We start from the raw sequence: 25,144 nt of genomic DNA on the forward strand, positions 1-25,144 counted from the left end.
TGAGGGTGATAAATAAATGAAAAAAAATTATAGAAATGTCATTTTATCTTACAATATATTCATTGAACACTAAAATCTGCACCTTCAGAATATGCCAATACGCGTTTTGTCACTGTACCCTGCTGCACGGGCACAGGGGAGAACTTGGAAGGGAAAGAGCCTTCATTTTTGGAGGACAAATATGGCTGAAAAGTTTTCATGTGTCAGGATGCATTAAGAGAGCCCAACTGGTACCAAAACAGAGGGGAAACCCAACAAGTTTTACCATTTTAGAAAGTGCACCCCTTGAAGAATTTAGCAAGGTGTATTTGCTCCTACGGGTGTTTGATTCAATTAGGCCCCTAAAAGGTAAAAGATGTAGATTTTCCCAAAAAAGTCACTTTTACGGCTAATGTATTTTTTTGTACACCAAAAAATGTGTACTATTTCTCCCAAGTATAAATTGCTCCACATGTGCAAATAAAATGTGGTAAGGGTACGCAGTGGGGCTCAGAAGGGAAAGAGGGGTGTTGGGCTTTTAGAAGCCAAATTTGACAGACATCCTTTACATCTGTCAGGATGCATTTGGAGAGTCCTAGTGGTACAAAACAGAGAAGAACCTAAAAAGTGACCGTAATTTTGAACGCACACCCCTTAGAGAATTTAGTTTAATTAACTCTTTACGTGCGGAGGAAAATAAAATCATCAATTTTTATTTGGATTTTTAGCATTTTTTTGGGGGGAGGGGGGCATTACCGGTAGATTTATCTATGATTACAGTGATTCCTCATTTATATAGTTTTATTTATATTTGTCTAATTTTATTGCAGAAAAACTAGAATAGAAAAAATTGCATTTGTTTTAGTATCTTTAGTATCAACATTTGTTGCGGGGGAACCGGTCCACATCAAAAGTACCTTACACACTGCGGTCATACTGTACTCCAGAAAGGAGAAAACAAGGTAGGACTACAAATGTACAAAAATAAAAAATGAATACAATCTTTATTGACATGAATTCAATAACACTACATGATAAAAGACACATAAATTGATGCAAGGTACATACAGATGGTGCACAGAAACAGGGCAGTCATGCCCGGACACATAATGGAGATGTGTAGTAAACACAGGCACATGGACTGGTTAGATAGTAGAACACAGAACCCGGCTAAACCTCCTTATTATAGTTAGTGCACAGTAATTCGCTTGTGCATAGTATTGAAATGTACAATCGAGGGGAGGAAGGGGCAATTGGGGTGAAATAAGCCAGTCCTTACCAAATAGAGGGTGTACAGTTAGGGCCAGAAATATTTGGACAGTGACACAATTTTCGCAAGTCGGGCTCTGTAACGTTTAATTTGAAGGGTTGAACAAAAATATCTGATAGAAAATGTAGGAATTGTACACATTTCTTTACAAACACTCCACATTTTAGGAGCTCAAAAGTAATTGGACAAATAAACATAACCCAAACAAAATATTTTTATTTTCAATATTTTGTTGCAAATCCTTTGGAGGCAATCACTGCCTTAAGTCTGGAACCCACGGACATCACCAAACGCTGGGTTTCCTCCTTCTTAATGCTTTGCCAGGCCTTTACAGCCGCAGCCTTCAGGTCTTGCTTGTTTGTGGGTCTTTCCGTCTTAAGTCTGGATTTGTGCAAGTGAAATGCATGCTCAATTGGGTTAAGATCTGGTGAATGACTTGGCCATTGCAGAATGTTCCACTTTTTTGCACTCATTAACTCCTGGGTAGCTTTGGCTGTATGCTTGTCCATTTGTACAATGAAGCGCCGTCCGATCAACTTTGCAGCATTTGGCTGAATCTGGGCTCAAAGTATATCCCGGTACACTTCAGAATTCATCCGGCTACTCTTGTCTGCTGTTATGTCATCAATAAACACAAGTGACCCAGTGCCATTGAAAGCCATGCATGCCCATGCCATCACGTTGCCTTCACCATGTTTTACAGAGGATGTGGTGTGCCTTGGATCATGTGCCGTTCCCTTTCTTCTCCAAACTTTTTTCTTCCCATCATTCTGGTACAGGTTGATCTTTGTCTCATCTGTCCATAGAATACTTTTCCAGAACTGAGCTGGCTTCTTGAGGTGTTTTTTGGCAAATTTAACTCTGGCCTATTTTTGGAATTGATGAATGGTTTGCATCTAGATGTGAACCCTTCGTATTTACTTTCATGGAGTCTTCTCTTTACTGTTGACCTAGAGACAGATACAGCTACTTCACTGAGAGTGTTCTGGACTTCAGTTGATGTTGTGAACGGGTTCTTCTTCACCAAAGAAAGTATGCAGCGATCATCCACCACTGTTGTCATCCGTGGACGCCCAGGCCTTTTTGAGTTCCCAAGCTCACCAGTCAATTCCTTTTTTCTCAGAATGTACCTGACTGTTGATTTTGCTACTCCAAGCATGTCTCCTATTTCTCTGATGGATTTTTTTCTTTTTTTTCAGCCTCAGGATGTTCTGCTTCACCTAAATTGAGAGTTCCTTTGACCGCATGTTGTCTGGTCACAGCAACAGCTTCCAAATGCAAAACCACACACCTGGAATCAACCCCAGACCTTTTAACTACTTCATTGATTACAGGTTAACCAGGGAGATGCCTTCAGAGTTAATTGCAGCCCTTAGAGTCCATTGTCCAATTACTTTTGGTCCCTTGAAAAAGAGAAGGCTATGCATTACAGAGCTATGATTCCTAAATCCTTTCTCCGATTTGGATGTGGAAACTCTCATACTGCAGCTGGGAGTGTGCACTTTCAGCCCATATTATATATATAATTGTATTTCTGAACATGTTTTTGTAAACAGCTAAAATAACAAAACTTGTGTCACTGTCTAAATATTTCTGGCCCTAACTGTATGTAACTCCAATGTCCAGGGATGACTGCGTCCTCGACGCGCGTTTCGGCTCTCACAGAGCCGTCGTCTGCCCTTTTTCTGTGCACCATCTGTATGTACCTTGCATCAATTTATGTGTCTTTTATTATGTAGTGTTATTGAATTCACGTCAATAAAGATTGTATTCATTTTTATTTTTGTACATTTGTACTCCTGCCTTGTTTTCTCCTTCCTGGAGTACAGTATGTAATATAATCACCGGACTATTACGGCACGAATCGGGAAGGGGTTAAAAATTATGCAAATGAGTCTGAGGAACTCCAGGCTCCTTTAACTCAGGCTCATTTGAATAATTTTAAAAGCCTTTTTTTGTAAAAACCAGGGCATGAGAAGCTAAGAGAAGAGCATATCCTGCCAGATGAAGCAGAGGGAGAACCAGTATGTCAGTGTGTTGGTTTACAATGCTTGATCCTGGTGGTAGATGTCCTTTAAATAACTATTTGCATAAATACTTTTTGGGGAAATGGAATAGCTTTATTGTTAAGTAATGTTTTTTTCAATATCCCAGGTAATTACACTGAAATATACATTTCCATTTTTTACATATCCACAGGAATGGTGAATGGTGAGCATTCAACTGGTGAAACAGAGCATACATGGTGCCTTTCAATTCATATCTTTAAGACACTGTGCTTATTCTCTTTTTGCAGTATCATATGAATAAATTTGTTGTTGGAAAAAAACAATTCTCAGGGGAATAGAAATATTATTAAAACAGAAAAATAGGAAGTGCAAACCAAAAAAATCTCCTAGCTGTCACAATAAGGGTAAAAACCACAAACCCTTAGCTCCCCACTACCTTTTTCCCTAACTACTTGGCGGCCTTGTGCTAAAGTACAGACAGAGACAGGGCAGCACGCCCTACACAGTGCACAGCAAGAGAAGTGACTGAAAATATAACAAGAACACAACTTAAATGTCAAACTGACCAGGTCAGAACCTATATGGTGGTGAGGTACAAAACCAGAAAGCAAGAGAAAGATTAGGAAACATACGTGGGGGTAACTAAAAGTAGTAAGCAGGGTAATTCCAGAACAATTCAGCCAAGCCAGAAAAATATAAATATTCCCTGAATGAAGAAACAGGAGAGTATAAATGGAGGGCCTAGTCACCTCCCCTATAGCCATTTAGTTCAGCCGTACTGCACACACTTTATTTACATCATGGTTTAGTTGCTCCTATGAAGTATCTAACTCAAAGATAAGAGCCAGTTCACATCTATGTTAGCTCTCCTGTTATTTCCATTAGTTATTGTGAGCTAAAACCAGGAGTAGTTGAACACACAGAACAGTTGAAAGCCTTTCCATTATAACTTTACTTCTGTAGCTGCAAAAAACTGTGTTCAGCCACGCCTGGTTTCAGCAAAAAAGAAATGATGCAAAAAACTGAAGACGTAACAGAGATGTGAACTGGATCTTAGCTGCTATCAATGTTTAACCCCTTCCTGACATTGGACGTAGTACAAGGACTTGCCGCATGGTGACATAGTAATACGTCCTGCTTCTGACGCACCCGCTAGGCATTAACCCCTTACACGCCAGTGTCATGCTGACTGCGGCTCGTAAGGGTCTTTTGCACTAGATCAGAACAACCCCCGGGCGGCGCTTACTGGGGGTTGGGTCCACTACTCGGATGCTGCGGGGCTGCGTGATCTTGTCCGGGAGCTGGGTCGTGCCTCCTAGTAAAAACTAAACCCGTAAAACTTGTCAAACAATGCAAAACATTGGGTGCTAGTTACCAATCGCATACATTTCTATTAAAACGCATATGCAATAGGGCTTAGCCCCTCCCTGTTCCATCTGGTTTGCAGAAAAGGATGCAGTCAGTACAATTCTTGGACTGTTCTTGGTGCACTTTTAAACACACTGAATATGCATGCATTATTGCATGTTCGCTATGCGTTTGGCTGGTTTGAATCTGTTTTTCTTCAATTCTGGAAGTGCAAGCAGCTGTGAAAATGATAACAGAGCTGTTTACACTTCCACAAGTGAAGAAAGGTGGGTTTAAACCAGCCAAACACATAGTAAACATGCAAAAAGGTATGCATTTAACCCTTTAACAACCTGTGATGTAATAGCACGTCACGGGTCGGCTGCGGGTGCATGGAGAGGGTTCATGGGCTGAGCCCTCTCCATAGCCGGTAAGTCTTTGATGCATATCGCAGCAAAGACTTACCAGTAACACCTTTGAAAGACCTGAGGCTGTCTTATTTTAACCAATTGATTACAATGTGCCATTCAAAAAATTGTAATGAATAAGGAGGAAAATCCACATATACTGACATACAGTAGTTTGTATCAGTAGTTTGTACAGTAGTAGCTGTATATGGTAGGATCATTTGCATTTAACCCTTTAACAACCTGTGATGTAATAGCACGTCACGGGTCGGCTGCGGGTTCATGGAGAGGGTTCATGGGCTGAGCCCTCTCCATAGCCGGTAAGTCTTTGATGCATATCGCAGCAAAGACTTACCAGTAACACCTTTGAAAGACCTGAGGCTGTCTCATTTTAACCAATTGATTACAATGTGCCATTCAAAAAATTGTAATGAATAAGGAGGAAAATCCACATATACTGACATACAGTAGTTTGTATCAGTAGTTTGTACAGTAGTAGCTATATATGGTAGGATCAATCAGACAGCCTAGGGTAAAAGTACCCTAAGGAGTCTGAAAAATATTAAAAGTAAAAATTAAAAAAAGTTTTAAAAAATTATAATTAAAAGAACTGTTATTCACGCCAGAAGATGGCAAAATCTAAAAAAAAATTTTGTATAGGAGGTTTTAATTTTTGTAAATGTATGAAAACAATATAAAGCCTATACAAATTTGGTATCCCCCTGATTGCACAGACCCAAAGTATAAAGTAAACATGTCATTTGTGGCGCACAGTGAAAGCCGTAAAATCCAAGCCCACAGGAAAATGCTGCAAATGCGATTTTTTCACCAATTTCGCTGCATTTGAAATTCTTTTCCCGCTTCCCTAAACACGGCATGGAATAAATACCATCACTATGAAGTGCATATGTTATGCACTTGTTATGCAGAAAACAAGCCGTCACACAGCTCTTGTGTAAAAAAAAAGTTATAGATTTTTGATTGGGGGGAGTAAAAATGGAAATGAAAAAATAAAAAATGCCAGGTCTTTGAAGGGTTAAAAACGCACCAAGAATGGTCCAAGAACGCACCGTGTGACCACACTCTAAACGCAGCCGAGGGCTGCACTCACACAATGGATTCACCAAAAACATATGTACTTTCACTTTAGCGCATGACTGTTTTAAGTGACATGTATTATGCCTTTTAACACCTTAAATCTGTAGCCTTGCACTCAGCTGATGTTGGTTCATCTTGAGATCAGAGCTGAGTTGGTTTCGGTGTTTAACCAGTTAGAATAAAAAAAAAATTATTAATGAAGCCGCAAGATGAACACCGTAAAAAAAACTGTTGAAACTCACGAAAAATTGTGATTTTTACCCATTTCATCCCACAAAAAATGCAATAAAAAAAAATAAAAAAAACATGTATTATAGAATGATACTGGTGCAAAGTACAACATATGCTGCAAGAAATATAACAAAAAAATAAAAATGTTATGGCACTTGGAAGATGCAAAAATTATTTTTTCCCACATTTAGCAAAACATAAGAAAAAATCTCCATAATCATATTGAGTAAATGTATGGCAATCTTCCAGGCTATCAGCGGCGCCAATCACCGGGCTCTTCCTCAGTTATATACAGCATGTATATAGTTGCTGTATATAACTGAGGAAGAGCCCGGTCCGGGCTCGAAACGCGTATTATTCAGCCTATGAATAAAGATATTCATTTATGAAAAGGAACTATTCTGAGTGATTGGCGCCACTGATAGCCTGGAAGATTGCCATACATTTACGAATTCTATTGCCGGAAAAAACCCAGGATGGCTGCCGAGATCACTACAATACCTAAGCTACTATACGAGTTGTACCGCTTGTACAACCAGAAAAGGTGAGCAGATTACCAATCATATTTTTTTTTTTACCAAGCAAGGAAACTGCTTTCACACATGTGGCGCTTGTATCACTTTTCTTTCTTCTCTTTCTAATTCTGCCATAATCATATTGACCCATAGAATAAAGATAACATTTTTATTAGGGTATATACGGTGAACACCAAAAATAAAAAGTAAAAAATTCATTACAGTATTAATGTTTTTCTACTCGTTAGCCCCCCAAATGTTAATACATTTTCAACAATTGGGAATAGAAACTGAAAAATGCATTTCAACCCTGCAAAAAAACAATGCCATCACATGGCCCCACTAACCAAAAAACAAACATTTTAAAGCCTACAAAGAGGCGCCAGTGAGTGGGGAAACTAAAATCCACTTAGTTCTATAGGACAAAACTGGCAGCTTCCCTTCTGCGCCTCGCTGCAGTGCGCCCAAACAACAAGTAACGTCCAACTTAGAAGAAATGGCATAACAAATTTTAAGATGGGTTTTCTCTCTTTATATTTTGGAAATGTGTAAATTTTAGGGCTAATGAATGTATTACTGACAAAATTAGACCATTATAGATTTCAACTCCATTTTGTTTTAATTACTATGTAGAACTCAAAGGGTTAAAAAATCTTCCTAAAAGCAATTTCTAGTAGTTCAAGGGTCATACTTTTGAAAATGGGGGTTCATAGGAGGATTCTAATCATTTATATTTCAAATTCATTTAAAAAAAGGATTCCAAAAATTTCAATTTAGAAATTGTGAAGAAAATTAAAATATATGTTCAATTTGTAAGCTGTCTACCATCATATATGAATACAAGGAATAAAAGGTAAAACTATCAGTCTCAAAAGCAGATAATTTCAAAGTTTAAAAATTATGAATTTCTCCAAACAAATTAGCAAATTTTAGTTACATGTCACAAATGGGGGTGTGGAAGAGTCTCTTGGGGCTAGAGACTGTGGACTCCCTGGACCACTGCGGGGGATGATGGTACTAGCCGCAACCCTGGACCGGAGTATAAGTGGCCCCTGGTCTTCGCCAGAGGCCGCCGCAAAGAGGGATGGTCTTCCTGCGGTGGGGTGCCACCAAGTCGTTTCACGGGTGCGACTAGGCCTACGGTGGCAGCCAAGTTAGGGAAGCGGGAAACTGGACACAGGGACGGCAGGACCTCTGGACGGCAGGACCTCAGGATGACCACTGGGAAACAGGATCCCCCCATGAATATAGGACAGCCACAGGAATACGGGAACGCCACTGGAATACGGAACCGCCACAGGAATACGGGACACACGGAGGTGTCTGGAAAAGCACAGGAAACATGGAGGCGTCTGGAAACGCTCAGGAGGAACACAGGAGGCTTTCACTTCAGTGCAAGACAAGACTTTAAGACAGGACGAGCTGGTGGGTGCACGCACCCTAGCAGCGGAAGCATGCGGCCTAGTCCGGAAGAAGACGTGCGGCCTACTCGGGACAGACGCAGAGCCAGGAGAGGTAAGTCGCGGGTACGGACGTTATTTTATAAATAATTGCAAAAATATAGCAACTACAATTTACCACTTACTTGAAGTACAATTTAACAATCAAAATCATTTTGGTAAGTTAAAGAGGCTAAGGCTTAACGTACAAACTGGCTGCGGCCTGAAAGGGTTAACATTAGTAGTTGGGATTAACATTTGCTAAATACATGTTCAAACTTAAAAGCCTGAGAGTTAAGGTACAAACAGAATGCAAATGCATGGTATGAACTCATTGACCATTGATCCATTAAAACGTATTGCATTAAGTGCAGCAGTGCACTGTCTGTGTGCTTAGGGTGCGGTCACACGTACCACTAGCTCTGCATTTTAATGCAAAACTCCGGGTTCTGGTTACCGTTTGCATCCGTTTCCATAAAAAACACATATACAATCATCCGAGGCCCACCCCGTATGCTATTGCTGCGTTTGTTAATACAAACGTTAATACAATGCTAGCAGTACATGTGATCTCTTATTTTTCCATGTAGAGAGCTGTGTTCCAAATGCAGTGAAATTGGTGAAAAAACGCATTTGCGCCATTTTGTTGTGGGCTTGGATTTTACAGCTTTCACTGTGCGCCCCAAATGACATGTCTACTTTATTCTTTGGGTCGGTATAATCATGGGGATACCAAATTTGTATAGGTTTTATAATGATTTCATACATTTACAAAGATAAAAAACCACCTGTACAAAAAAAATATATATTTTGCCATCTTCTGGCGCTAATAACTTTTTCATACATGTACTGAGCTATGGGTGGTGTCAATTTGTGCGACTTTTGATGACATTTTCAATGCTACCATTTTGGGACTGTACGACATTTGGATCACGTTTTATTACATTTTTTTATATTTTTCAAAATGGCAAAAAATTCCATTTTTTACTTTGGGAGCTATTTTCCGTTACAGGGTTAAACTCAGTATTGATAGATTGTGCACTCTTGGATGCAGCCATACCTAATGTGTTTGTGATTTTTACAGTTTTTTTTAATATTTATATCAGTTTAAGGAAAGGGGGGTGATTTGAATTGAATTTTTTACTTTAATCCTAGGTTGTCTATGACATAATCTTAAATACCCTGCAATACATCAGTATTACAGAGTATTATCATGAACAAGCAATCAGATGACTCATGTCCCATGGTTGAAGTAATCAAAAAGTGTAAAAAAAAATGTTATTCATTAAAAAAATAAATCAATGCCCAGAAGCCCCATTAACATATAATGCGCAAAAAAGTATAAATCAGTACAGAAAACCCTACATACCCGTAGAATAAAAGTAAATAATTATTGAACCCGCACAATTAACGCCGTTAAGTGATTAAAAAACATATGTACTTCAGAATGATACTGTTGCAAAGTATAACATGTCCCACAAGAAACAAGCCATCAACCAGCTCCGTGGCCAAAAAGTAAAAATGTTATACGACTTGGAAGATGGTGATGCAAAAATGATAGATTTTTCCCCACATTACAGTTTAATTTAGCAAATTTAGTAAAACATAAGAAAATATATTCAAGTATGGAATCCCTATTATTGTATTGACCCATAGAATAAAGACAACATGATTATTAATCTATACCGTGACACATATAAAAAAAAAAAAGTAAAAAAATCCAGTACAGAATTGATGCTTTTTAACTCCTGCCCTCAAAAAAAAAGTTCCTAAATTTTCAACAATAGAGGATACCAACCCCAAAATGGTAACACTGGAAAAAGCATCTCATCACGCAGAAAAATGCCATCACGTGGCTCCAATAAAATGCTACAATTTATAGCCTACAGAAAGAGCCAATGAGAAAACTAAAATCCTGGCAGCTGCAGGGCGCTCCTTCCCTTCTGCGTCTCACCTTAAGCTACAAAATGGATGCCTCCTTAAGAGGTTAAATGTAAGTGTAAACGCAACTAAAAATGCAAGCACGACATTAAATTAAATTGGATGTAAACACAAACTCGATGCAAACATTATGTAAGCGTAAATAGGACGTAAACACAAATGCCACGTAAGCGTAAACACGATGCAACGCAACATAAATGTGAACACTGCATATTTGGTGTTTGCAGTTATTCTGTATTTAGACTTGCATTTACGCATGCTTACCCGCCATTTGCGCCAAACATACGCAGCGCTAAGCATACGCAGCTTACGTGATGTTTATGTTGCATTTACAATTATGCTTATGTGGTGTTCGTGTCGCATTTACGCTTTTGTGCCTTTTGCATTTCATTTCCACATACCATTACGTGGAGTTTGCATTTGCACCGCGTTAACGCTTACATAATGCTTGCGTCATATTTACGCGTACACTTATGTTGTGTTTTTCATCACGTTTCCTCGCGCTTACACTTAAGTCCTGTTTGCATTTACACTCACATGGTGTTTGCGCTGCATTTACGCCTACACAGCATCTGCATTTGAGTTGTAATCACGACTCCAATGCAATGCAAACGCTGCATAAGCGTAAATGTGAGCAAACGCGATGCAAACTTAAATGTACGCGTGAACACAACACAAATGCCATGTAAGCGTAAACGCGGCACAATTGTAAACACAATGTCAACAGAACATATATTAGTGGAATGTGTGGGAGCATAGCCTTTAGATGAACAAAAAAAAATAAAAATTATAACTCACAGGTGTTCATAGTAGCTTCCCTGACATTGCCTGCCACTGATTGGACAGCATGAGAGAATATTAGCGTAACACACGCCTCCAGCTCCAGCCCCTCCTCTCTGACCAAACAGATTATATTGGTCAGATACTCTGAATTATATCTCTGCAACCGTGGGGGTTAGAAAGAAAATTCAAAGTGCTCCTGAATTGTGTAACAGAGCGGCATGTTCATTTCCAAATGTGTGAGGTTGTGAAAGGTCCTCTTTAAGCTCGGGTAGCTACGCGCAGGTAGAACGGATAGTTAAGAGTTTATAAGAGCCTATTTTCACCTTCCTGCCACGGCCCATTTTTTCAAATCTGTCCTGTGTCACAATAAGTGGTTATAACTTCGGAACGCTTCAACGTATCAAAGTGATTTTGAAATTGTTTTCTCGTGACACTTTATACTTCATGTTAGTTGAAAAATTTAGCTGGTATGTTTTGCGTTTAATTGAAAAAAAGCCCCAGATATTTGGTGTAAATTTGGAAAATTTCTTGATTTTCGAAATTTAAAATGTTCTACTTTTTCAACACATGACAGCAAAAATACTTGATAACTAACATTAACCGAATGTCTGGTTTATGTTGACTTGGTTTTTACGCATCCTCTCATTTTCTGAGCATCTTATGGGGATGTTATGCGTGATTTTTCACATTTTCATAAAAAACGCAAAATTAGCTATTGAGGGACCTGCTCAGATTTCAATTCACTTTGAGAGGCCGAAATAAAAGTAAAACCCCATAAATTACCCCATTATAAAAAAACTTAACGTATGTAAAACAACTTTTATGAAGTCTGTTAACCCTTTAATTGTTTTACAGGGGTTAAAACAAAATCATGTGCAATTTTGAAATTTCAATATTTTTTTTGGCTAAATGAATGTGTTTGTAACAAAAATTTACACATTCACAGTATCAAACGCTCCACAAAGTTTGATACCCCATCTCCCCCGAGTATAACAATATCCCATATGTGGTGGTAAACTGCTGTATGGGCACATGCCAGGGCATCGAAGGGAAGCTGCGCCATTCAGAGGAGATTATGTATTGTCACTATTTATTGGCTACACAATCTTTTGGCAATTTTTTTGGCAATTTGGACATATAAGGGCTTATTTTCTGCTACATGAGATGCACTGTACAAATGCTTGATTTTAGTTGGTCATTAGCTTATTGATGAAATTTTATAAACACTTGAATGTATGGAAGAAAAGAAAATCTTCAATTTTGGACTCCTTTCTTTTTGTATTTTTTGGGGGTCGTACACCATACCATAAAAATACTATATCAACTTTATTCTGTAGATCAATATGATAACAGTGATAGCTCATTTATATAATTTTATATATTTCTACAATTTAATGAAGAAAAAATAATATAGGGAAAATCTCAATTACTTTCGTATCGCCATATTTTCAGAGTTATCCTTTTAAGTGGTATCATTTTGGCGCACATAACTTTTTTTTAAACACTTATTGGAACATTTTTGTGAAGGGTTTTTATAAAAATTGTACATCTTTTGGGTTTTGTTTTTACGGCGTTCTCCGAGCAGGTTGGTTAATGTTAGTGATTTATTGTACAACTTGGTATGGACGCAGCGATACCAAATATGTGGTGTTTTTTCATAATTTTGCCGTTCGGCAGCCAGTGTCAGACGCCCAGGACGTAATACTATGTCAAATGTTAGTAAGGGGTTAAGTAACGCTTTAACATATGCAGGGTATTTTGAGGTTGTTTTCTCATCACACATTGTACTTCAAATAAATTAAAAAAATGATGATATTTTTAGTGTTTAGTTATGAAAAAAACTGAAATTTGGTAAAAAAAAATTCTAAAAATTATAAATTTTCAAAGTTTTCAGGCTGATTTCTCCCAAACCTCGCCAAATATTTTTTTATGAAATTTCTTTACAAAAAAAAAAAAATGTTCTAGAAAGTGATCCACAAAAATTACAAGTACCAAAATGATACCACTGAAAAGAACAACTTGTCACGCAAAAAATAAGCTCACAACCGGCTCCCTCAACCAAAAAGTACTACAGTTATACCGCTGTAAAAATGGTGATACTAAAACAAATGCAATTTTTTCTATTCTAGTTTTCCTTCAATTAAATTGGACAAATATAAATAAAACTATATAAATGAGGTATCACCATAATCATAGTGATCCGTAGAATAAAGATAATATATTATTGTTATGCTACAGTGAACACCCCCCCACAAAAAAAATGCTAAAAATCCAAAACAAGAATTGATGATTTTATTTTCCTCCACACATTAATAAAATTGCTTTAATAAGCTAAAAACCCACTAAAATCAAGTTTTTTTTACAGTGCATCTCGAGCCCTTATTTGTATAGCCTATTCCTATAGATTGTATAGCCTATTCCCGACGCGCGTTGTCATAGAACGGTGTGGCGGGTAGTGACTTGGCAACACGGTTCAAACACAGTGATCGGGGCAGGGTGGCAGCTGTTCCTGACAGCCACTAATTTTGCCTTGCGGTCCAGAGGGGTTTTGCTGCCCCCCCTCTGTGCATGTTTGCCGCTATTAGCTGGTCGATTTGGTCCAGCCAATAGCAGCAATATTCGTCACAATGGGCATCGCTAGGGTGAATAAGAGCAAGACTTGGCAATAATTTCCCTATGGAAAATTATTTTCACACATGCAAATAAAATGTTGTATGGGTACACAGTGAAGCTCAGAAGGGTGTTGGCCTTTTAGAAGCCAAATTTGACAGACATCCTATACATGTGTCAGGATGCATTGAAAGAGCCATAGTGGTACCAAAACAAAGGGGAACCCCGACAACTGTCACCATATTGGAAAGCACACCCCTTAGAGAATTAAGCAAGGTGTAATATGTGTATTTGTACGTAAAGGTGTTTGATTTAATTAGGACCTAAAAAGGAAAAAGGTGAACATTTTTCTATAAAGATTATTTTACCCCTATTTTTTTATAGCCACAAGGGATAAAAAAATGTAATAACCCCCCAAAATGTGTAAACCTATTTCTCTCGAGTGTAGAAGTACCCCACATGTGTATATAAAATGTTGTATGGGCTCACAGTAGAAGGAAAGAGGGATATTTGGCTTTTAGAAGCCAAATTTGAAAGAAATGTTTTACATGCATTTGGAGAACCCTATCGGTATAAAACAGATAAGAATCCGAAAAGTAACCCTAATTTTTGAACACACACCCCTTAGAGAATTTCGCAATGTGTAATATATGTATTTGCCCCACCAGGTGAATGATCCAATTAGGCCCTTAAAATTAAAAAGGTGAAAATTTTACTATAAATGTCACTTTTATAGAAGTACCCCACATGTGCATATAAAATGCTTTATGGGCGCACAGTAGAGGAAAAGAGGGATGTTTGTCTTTTAGAAGCCAAATTTGACAGAAATCCTTCACATGTGTCAGGATACATTTGGAAAGCCCTAGTGGTACCAAAACAGAGGAAAACCCGAAAAATTACGCTAAGTGTTGAATGTACACCCCTTGGGGAATTAAGCAAGGTGTAATATGTGGTGAAATGAGCATTTTGAACATATACCGTATATTCCGGCGTATAAGATGACTTTTGAAGACAGAAAAATCTTGTAAACCAAACGTGGAAAAACTCCAGCGAAGATCCAAAAAATGTAGGTCAAAAAAGTGAAAATAGAGAAAAATCAAAAGAAAAAAGGGAGCATAAAAACTAACTTTTAATCCATAAGGTTAAAAAAACATGTGCACATGGGAGAGGGGGAAGCCATGACGCGTTTCGGAAGTTAATCCTTAGTCATACTGGCGTGTGTGCATGTGGAAAAAGGAGGCATTTAAAAAACAAAGGGAACGCCCAAGGAGGAAACAAGGAAATGACGTAACGCACTTCAGAAAGGGGAAAAACACAGGTATTGGAAAGAATATGATAAATAATGAAAAAGAAGAAAAATTGTCCAAAACATAAATATATGAATATAGATATGGACTTAGTAAAAATGCATAAGGTCGGATCGTAGATTTAAACCATGGGGGTGGCTGGTATTTAAGGTAAGTGTCCAAAAGGCCTCTCTCGTGAGTAGGGCTTTTCGCCAGTCACCTCCCCTTTTTGGTAGCGAAACTTTCTCAATAATTATTGCCGACATATGTGTGAGAGAACCCGAATGTACAGTTTTAAAATGTCTTGCTACATTAGATGTATTTCGGGAACATGTTTTGTGAACATCGTTAACATGTTCTTGTAATCGAATTTTAAATTTTCTGACTGTACATCCGACATATTGTAGTTGGCACGATGTGCAACTAATGAGATGCACCACATGATGGCTATCGCAGTTAACATATTTGTTAATGTTAAATAGTGTCAAGTGAGAAGTGGTGTAGCTCTGAAAGGTAGTAGATTTTTTCATAAATTTACAAATAGTGCATCTGTTTTGGCCACATTTGAAATTGCCTTTTAAATATAACCAAGTGTTGGTTTCTGTGTTAGAGGTGTTCACACTCGTGAACATATTGGGTGAAACAATGTTGCCAATGGTGGTAGCACGCTTGGCAACTTATTGTACACCACCGGATAGAATCTGTTTAACTTTAGAATCCTGGTATAAGATAGGCAAATTGTTTTGTATGATGGTTTGTATGAGAAAAATCCTCGCTATAGGAGGTACTGAAAGTGAGTCTACTTTCATTATTATGCTTTTTGGACATGTGTCGGGAAGAGAGATATTCGGTCCGGGGTTTAGTGGCCACTATTCTTTTAGCACGTTCTAAGGTGTGTGTGTTGTAACCTCTATGTTTCAAACGATTATCCATGATTTGAGTTTCAGAAACAAATGTGTCATTTGTAGAACAGGAGCGGTGTGCTCTAATATATTCTCCTACTGGTAAATTTCTAATGGTGTGCCTAGGATGACAAGATTTAGCATGAAGGGTGGTATTCCCCAATGTAGGTTTTCTATATAAGCTTGTTGACACAGAATGAGATAGAGTATGACCTGTTAAAGTTATGTCCAAAAAATGTATGGTTGTGGTATTGAAGTAATGTGTAAAATTCAAATTTAGAGCATTGGTGTTGATATAACTGATGAACTTTGAGATGTTACATGTATCATCAGACCAGACAAGAATGCAATCGTCTATATATCTTCCATACCATTTTATGGAGTTGACAAAAGGATTATTGTCTGAGAAAATATAATGCTCCTCCCACCACGCCATATATAAGTTAGCCAATGAGGGCAAAAATTTAGCCCCCATAGGACACACTTGTACCTGTAAGAAAAACTCTTTGTCAAATGAAAAAAAGTTATGAGTTAATAAAAATCTCAACACATCCAAAATAAATTCTTGTAATACCTTAGAGCAGTGATGGCGAACCTTTTAGAGAATAAGTGCCCAAACTACAACCAAAATCCACTTATTTACCAGGAAGTGCCAACATGGCATTTCAAGCAGTAACTGCTAACCAGTAACATTGCTACCAGTTCTTCTACATCATTGAATTGTATTGGCTCTCCTAAGGCCACCAATACAGTTGAAAAAGGGTGGGCAGATAAAATCAGACCATCATTGTAGTTTCTCTCCAGGAAGAATGGTGGGTCAGCAGGATGACCTCTAAAGACAATGCAGTTCTGTCAATACCTTCTCACTTTTCCCACTGTTTCAAACAGCCAATGAATTGTAGCTTTAAAATAGCGCTGACAGCAGCATCCCTTAAGTTGCTTGGGACTGCATGAAGATTTGGTGGATTTGGTCCTGTTTGGTGAAATTGGAGCGATTGGCTTGAGTGCCCACAGAAAGGGCTCTGAGTGCCACCTCTGGCACCCGTGCCATAGGTTCGCCACCACTGCCTTAGAGTAATTACTGTATTTGTTTAAATGATGAGCTATCGCTAGGATGGCTAAATCATGCGGTATCACAGTATATAAGGATGACACGTCACATGTAACCCAACATAAATTGCTATCCCAATAAAAATTAGACATGCTATTTAGAACCTCTCGACTATCTTTGATATACCCAGGAATACGTAGTACAAGGGGCTGTAGCATGTTGTCCAGCCATTTGCCAAGTTGTTCTGTTAGGGAACCAATTCCAGATATAATAGGGCGCATGGGAGGGGGAAAGACTTCCTTATGTACTTTGGGTAAAGCATATAGGATGAAAATCAGATATTTGGTGAAAATTTTGAAAAATTTTAGATTTTTGAACTTCAAAATGTTCTACTTTTTCCATACATAGTCATAACCGCAAAAAAACGTAATAACTAACATTCACCGAATGTCTTATTTATGTGGACATGTTTTTTTATGCATACTCTTATTTTTGTAGGATGTTATGGGCCTTTGAACGTTAGGTGCGATTTTTCACATTTTCATAAAAAACGCAAAATTCTGCTATTGAGGGACCTGCTCAGGTTTCAAATCACTTTGAGAGACCTAAATAAAAGTAAACCCCATAAATTACCCCATTATAGAAACTATGCCCCTCAACGTACGTGAAACAACTTTTATGAAGTTTGTTAACCCTTTAATTGTTTTACAGGGGTTAAAACAAAATCGGATTCAATTTTGAAAGTAAAATTTTTTTGGCTAAATTAATGTTTTTCAAAAAATGTACAAATTCCCAGTGGATAAAATACCAAAACGCTCCACAAAATTTGATACCCAATCTCTTCCTATGTGGGGTTTTTTGGCGATTTTGTGTTTTTTTCACTTTATTGCATGTGTATAGGGAATATTTGTGTTTAGGGGACTTTAACTTTATTTAATTAATTATTTTTATTAAAAAATTATTTTATGAAATGTTTTTAACATTTTTATTAACTTTTATAGGTTAGCTTGAACAAGTGATCCACTGATCACTTGTTCAAGCTCTTCTTCACATTACACAGTGTAATACAGATGTATTGTATTACGCATGCTCAGTGTGTTACAGCTGGGTCCTGTCAGAAGGCAGGACCCGGCAGCCGGAGGAGGATCGCGCAGCCCCGGGCACCGCCAGTCCCAGGGGCTGCGATCGGAGCAGCGGACCCCCCCGGTAAGCGCTGCGGGGGGGTCTGATTCTTCTGAATTGCCCCTGGCACGCCGCGTTCAGCGCGACCGCGGCATGTCAGTGGTTAACACCCGCGATCGGAGAAATAATAATAAATATAATAAAAAAAACTAAAATTTCAAATCAACCCCCTTTCCCTAGAACTGACATAAATATAAATAAACAGTAAAAATCATAAACACATCAGGTATCGACGCGTCCGAAAATGCCCGATCTATCAAAATATGATAACGGTTTTTCAATGTGTTTAACCCCGTAACGGAAAATAGCGCCCAAAGTCAAAAATGGCACTTTTTTGTCATTTTGAAAAATATAAAAAAATCTATAAAAAGTGATCAAAAGGTCGTACAGTCCTAAAAATGATATCATTGAAAATATTATCAAATTTCTCAAAAAATGACTCCATCCACAGCTCCGTACACAAAAGTATAAAAAAGTTATTAGCGCCAGTTGGCAAAATCAAAAAAATAATTTTTGTACAGGTGGTTTTCATTTTTGTAAATGTAAGAAAACATTATAAAACCTATACAAATTTGGTATCCCCTTAATCATACCGACCCAAAGAATAAAGTAGACATGTCATTTGGGGCGCTCAGTGAAAGACGTAATATCCAAGCCCACAAGAAAATGGCGCAAATGCGTTTTTTCACCATTTTCATTGCATTTGGAATTTTTTTCCCGCTTCTGAGTACATGGCATGGAATATTTAATAAAATAAAAATTTAAGGTACAGTATGGTAACATTTACAGTAAAATGGACGATGGTAATGTTGTTGTTGTATGCCTTATGTTTATGAGCGACAGTTTTCCTGCTATATACCTGCATGTCATAAGAATTTAAATTAAAAAAAGGACAATGTTAAATTCAAATCTGTTTTTTTTTTTAAATTTTACCGGTGTTTTGTATGCGTTGGAAAAGGGGTAGTCTTATACGGCGAATATATCTTAAACTCTATATTTTAACAGGAAAGTAGGGGGGTCGTCTTATACACCAGGTCGTCTTATACGCCGGAATATACGGTAGTTGCTTTTCAGATATGATGTGCAATGGAGTCCAAGATGGAAATTGCAATTATTTCTGGAAAGTTCAGGGCCCATTATGTGGCGCCCGTTATGTGGCACCCATTATGTGGTGCCCATTATGTGATGCCCCTTATGTGATGCCCAGTTTTTGCCACTGTAAATGTCAGCTCTCTGATTAGGAAGCAAAATTTCCTGATGCGAGAAAGACCCTACATGTGATCCTAAATGCTAGCGAGAGGGCTCCGGAATGATAAAGCACTTATATAAATAAATAATAATAAATAATAATAATAAATAAAGAACTTGGAGAATTATAAAGGATCTGCTAACAAATTCAGAGACTTAGGATTTAGAAATAGAAAACCTAAATAAAAAAACATAAAACCCACAAGTGCCCCTGGTTTGCAAACTACATCCCGCAAAATAATCAAGGGGTATAGGGAACAATGTGACCTAACAGTTGTTACAATTATTCATTTTACCGAAATGAATTCACAACAGGTTGGGCGTGAATTGTGAATGTATTGCATATAAGGAGGTGGAATATACCAAGGGACCAACTAAAACAGAGGTACTGGGGGCCTGTCCTTTTTGTCCAAATATTAGTTTCCTTTTGAAAATGGAGAAATGATACGGTAGGACCTGCACATTGGAACAGCTCGTAAGAGTTGTACAGCATCATCTGTACAATGTATACGGCCAGCGCTTTTGTACCATATCTCGCTCGGGAGAAATGCTAGTACACATTTTTGGGGTTGTTTCATCTTTATTGCCTTATGGGATACAAAAATTAGCCTTAAAAGTGACTTTTTGGGGAAAATTTTCATCTTTTTCCTTTTAAGGGACCTAATTGAAGCAAACACCTGTAGGGGCAAATACACATATTACACCTTGCTAAATTCTCCAAAGGATGCACATTTTCCAAAATGGTGACACTTGTTGGGGTTCCCCTCTGTTTTGGTACCACTAGGGCTCTCCAAATGCATCCTGACAAATGTGAAGGATGTCTGTCAAATCTGGCTTCTAAAAGGCCAAAGCCCTTCTTTCCCCTCTGAGGAGAAATAGTTTTACACATTTATGGGGGTTGTTTATCTTTTATCCCTTGTGGCTTACAAAAATTTGGGGTAAAAGTGACTTTTTTGAGAAAATTTTCCTTTTTAGGACCCAATTGAATCAAACACCTGTTGGGGCAAATACACAAAATACACCTTGCTGCACCAAGAGGTGTACTTTCCAAAATGGTATCTTTTGTTGGGGCTTTCCTCTGTTTTGGTACCATTAGGGCATCCTGACACATGAAAACTTTTTCAGCCATATTTGCCCTCCAAAAACGACGCTATTTCCCTACCAAGTGCCCCCCTGTGCCCGTACAGCAGGGTACAGTGACAAAATGGGTATTGGCATACTCAAAAGGAATAGCGCTAAACATTGTAAAATGCATTTTCCTTTTTAACCCATTGTGAAGTAGCAAATTTTAGTGTTCAATGAATCTATTGTAAGATAAAATTACATTTCTGTAATTTCACTTTCATTTATTTTTCACCCTCATGAAACGCTCATAGGGTTAACAAAATTCCCAAAGGTTGTTTTGAATATTTTGAGGGGTGTAGTATCTAAATGGTGTCATTTGTGGGGGTTTTCTGTCATGTGGGCTTTATAAAAAGTCAGTTCTAATTAAATTGACCCTCCAAAAGTAGGTTTTAATGATTTTCGTGAAAATCTGAAAAATTGCACCTAAACTTATAAGCCTCCTAACATCCTAAATAAAGGAAAAGATGTTTGAAAAATGATGGCAAGTTAAAGCAGACATATGGAAAATGTGAGTTATCAAGTTATTTTAGTGATATAACCAACTTTTCAAAAAGTAGAAAATTTTGAATTTGGAAAACTTAGTTTTTTTTCAAAATTTCCAACAAATTTCCATTTATTTCATAAATAAATACTAAACATATAGCTTAAATTTCTCAACCAACATGAAGTACAATGTTTCACAAAAAAACTCAAAATCAATTGGATATGTTAAAGCATTCCAAAGTTATAACCATTTAAATAGACACATGTCATATTTTTAAAAAATGGGCCGAGTCAGGAAGGTGAAAAGTGGCTTCAGCGTTAAGGGGTTAAAGGGCTCCTTAACAAATGGAAAAGAAAGACTTTGGCCGCTTACATACGAGCAATGAACAGCTTCATCAGAGTGTGATCAGTGAAAAACTAACAAGTTCCATCTGATTCCAATGAGTTTTCAGATTTGTTCAGTGTGTCAGTTTTTCATTCACATGTTTTAACAGTTTTTATCATTTTTAACACATGTGAAAAAATTGTCTACGTCTGAAATATAATGCAATGACTTCCCATGTAAAAACAAACAAAGCCAGCTTCCATCGAAACCCATGCAAGTATAAAAAGTTCAAATTTATTGAAGAAACCTAAATATCACTAGAACATGAAACATCAAGACAGTGAGGAGACCACTACTCAACAGAGAAACCTTCTGGATTTTTACATTATGAACTTGAGTCCCGGAAGGTCTCAATAAGAGAAAGGATGTAATTTACCAATATTAGTGTTTGTTTTTCCATTCCATATCATGATGAACACTTTTCAACAATATATTTATGGTACTTGCCTTGTGTTTTAAATTGTGATTTTGTAGATTGTTGAAGAAAAGAAAACATGTCAATCATACAGGAACACTCACTTGACATGTGAAATCAACGTGTGGTTGATCATGTGATTGTGGGAGGCCTCAATATTAACTTCCCGCTAATGTTCCGTACTAGCCATGATTAAGGAGATGTTTCTCTGAAACGCGTAGGAGACTAAGTGGTCTCCTCACTACCCTATATACATTTTTGGTCTCTTGATGTTTCATGTTCTAGTGATATTTTGTAATGAAGTTCCTTCAATAAATTTGAACTTTTTATACTTACGTGGGTTACTTTGGAAGCTGAATTAGTTTGTTTTTGCATGTTTCGTGTACTCCAGAGCCATAGTTTCTGTGCTCACGAATCACCACATTGTTGCCCCATGTCTTCTTATGTCCAGGTGAGCTGACTATATTTTTTCTATATTTTTTGATTAATGACTTCCCATCTGCCAGCAGAACTGCAGTGCTGCCACTGCAACAGTTAGGCTACATTCACATGACCACATGGGGGATGTATATACAGCTGACGTATATACGTCCCCCATAAATCGCAATGGCCTCACGAGCTCCTCCTCTCCCGACACAGCGGTGTGCCCGCCGTGCTACAGCAAGGCAGGCAACGGTAGTGTGAATGTTGCCTTATGCAGTGGTGGAGCTGCAAGTTGTACAGTTCTTGGGATTGGGCCAACATACAGGCCCATATCCATGGACTAGACACATTTTGATGGATTTCTCCCATCCAACAGTAAATGATTGCTAAGACCTGAAAAGAATATAGGATCATGAAGGGACACAGGAAACATTGGAAAGGTGGGGTGGGCAGTAGGGGATTTCTTATGCTATCCTGACCATATAAAAATAATAACATATGCAGACCACGCACTGCTGCCTTCAGAAATCAATGAGTACCACCATCATTGATAGGTGCAGGAGACCGGGTAGCGGTGAGTAAATGTCACAAGTGCGCACCACTCTTTGGTATCTCCTGTTCTACTTTGGCTTCTGATGTTGGCTGCATGTGACGGCATCAGGACCCACAACAAGACCCAAGCGATGAGGACATGTCAGCTGTACTCACTGTTTGGGTCCTCTCTGCTCCGGACCCTGCACTGCCCTGGGTCTTAACACCAGCATATAGAACCAGGGTCAGGGCCCTGAGCAGTGCATCAAGAAGGAGAAGTGGAGCCTGAGGATTTGCTTTGTGTTTTTTTCTGATCTGGATGTCTCCTGTATTGTAGACAGCACTGGGGGTATAAAACATTATATGCCTACTAGGGGACTATTATTATCTGCTCTGGGGGTCTCCAGTATTTTTGCCTGCTCTGAAGGTCTCTATTAGAATATGTCTGCTCCGGAGATCTCCACCAACATATTTCTGCTCTGCGATCTCCAGTATTATACATCTGCTCTGAAGGACTCCACTACTATACATCTGCTCCGGGGGTCTGTACTACTGTATGTCTGCTCCGGGGGTCTACTATACGGTAGACCCCCGTAGCAGACGTACAGGTTTGTGCTCTGTAATAGTCTGCTGTGTGGTCTGTATTGGTTAGCATATAAATGCAGTAATTGGTTTCTGAGACATTTGTGCTGTGGGTTCTGGTTACTAGTGCAGCCCCTTGAAGCTGAGAGGTTGTGCACCCCAGATATACGGCCTACACTTTTTCATCATTGTTTAAAATTTCAGTCCTAATGATGCAAGATTGAAATAGTTCTACGTTATAAGGATATTTTCATACTGTGCTTTGTTGGAAATATACTGTATGCTGAGTGAATTCCTACACACATACCTTTGACAGATGCTAACGTAGACAGTGGCATCCTTAGCCAGTAGGCTCCCACTGTAAAAAAAAGAACAGACAGTAAACTGAACACTATTTACTGGGTGCTACTGTACTAGTTGCAGCTCTACAGCATTATTCCATACAGAAAAGAAAGGTATAGCAAGGTAAATCAACCTGGCAGAAGCCAAAAGGGCCATATTTTGCTTGTTCCAGTGACTTGAGGCCTATGGATACATTTGATGAATTCACCAGGATCTCTTTGATGGGGCTGCAGAGTGATAATGGCCAAATGTATACTTAAAACCAATACTTTTTCTAGGCTCATCAAACACAACCTGCTGGATTTCTAAAAGCACCGGAAGTTTAGTCTTTCTTAGTGAAACAACAAGAAACAAGATGAAGGGCTGCAGCAATGGCTGATTGTGATCCAGCATCATCGATGCAAAATGATGAAAGGTGATCACACGGATACAGTACGGGAGCCTCAGAACAAACCACATTTATGCTTGCAAAGAAAAATGGCCTTTGCCTCCAATTAACCATGATGAAAGGTAGTTTTTTTCTTAAATGGCAGGAGGATGCAAGAATTCACTTTCTACAAGTACATTACTATGGTCTAGTGACCTATTTTTTTACAGCACCTTTATGATTTGCTGGGTTTTTTTTACATTGCTCTGCATCCATGTTGTGTCTCCATCCCCTCCTCTCTTGCACCTCCAATATTTTCATTTTGAATAGAAGGGGGAGGGGCGATCTTCACACACCAGAAATAGCCGAAAATATAGAAAACTATCACAATTTTTCACCAAATGTTTCTGTATCATTCCAGCCACTACTTGCTGTGTGCAAGACATTGATGGTAATGAGGCTCATATCACATACGACAATAGCTGCATGATCTGTGCAAATACTCACCACTGAGCTCCACTAGACATCGGTCGCATTGCAACTAGGTTATTTTACAGTGATAACATGGAAAGCCAAAACCCGCCCCAGGAGCAGATGACAAAGATCAACCGAGACATTATTGAAAAATGCACTTACCAAAGGCCGCACAAGATTCTCTTTTCAGCAAGCACAAAGGCGACAAGAGAAAATCTCCCCACTGCCGCTAATGCCGGCGCTGAATGTGGCTGCCGAGTCTCACAGGGCGATCCTGACCTTGCAGAGATGCACAAGCAGCATCCTCCCTCCTGCTGCACGTCTCGTCCTCAGGATGGCTCCTTACAGCAACACACGCCTTTCCATGTCGCCTTCTCTCTCTATCAGACGATGTTGTACGTTAAAATGTCCAGGCGGTGACCACAGAGACTGCGCTTCCAGGGCCGCCGAGTTTTGTATCGCTTCTATTGCCTTCAGTATCATGGGATGAAGACGTGATAAGATGCTCCTTGTGTCTTGCTGCTGCTGAGGAGAAGCTGCTTCTCTCAATTGGTGAAGATACGCCGTACCGACGCCCCTTTTCTCTAGATTGTGAGCAAGGACGTAGGAGGAGCCAAGTAACTACAAGCTATGGGCGAGACATGGAAGATGAATGCTGTGCCTTCTCCAGACCCACAATGAATGACACTGCTCTCCTCATCTGCATGTCAATGCATTCT

General features: G+C 38.6%; 1 protein-coding gene across 13 annotated transcripts in view; it reads right to left on the minus strand.

Annotated features, from left to right (window-relative positions):
* Nucleotides 1–25,144, minus strand: part of CTNND2 (catenin delta 2) — a 526,223-nt gene that overhangs the window by 409,552 nt on the left and 91,527 nt on the right. For 3 of the 13 annotated variants that reach the window (XM_072153027.1, XM_072153025.1, XM_072153032.1), the window contains exons 1-2: nucleotides 24,588–25,134; nucleotides 23,550–23,600 (exon numbers count right to left, since the gene is read on the minus strand). The gene's annotated coding sequence lies outside the window, so the exon portion shown is untranslated. Of the gene's footprint in view, nucleotides 1–23,549; nucleotides 23,601–24,587; nucleotides 25,143–25,144 lie in introns of those variants that run through there. The other 10 variants (XM_072153035.1, XM_072153029.1, XM_072153030.1 and 7 more) reach the window with 8 other exon arrangements.

Source organism: Engystomops pustulosus, chromosome 5 (assembly GCF_040894005.1).
Source record: "Engystomops pustulosus chromosome 5, aEngPut4.maternal, whole genome shotgun sequence".
In the NCBI taxonomy this organism is placed as follows: domain Eukaryota; kingdom Metazoa; phylum Chordata; class Amphibia; order Anura; family Leptodactylidae; genus Engystomops; species Engystomops pustulosus.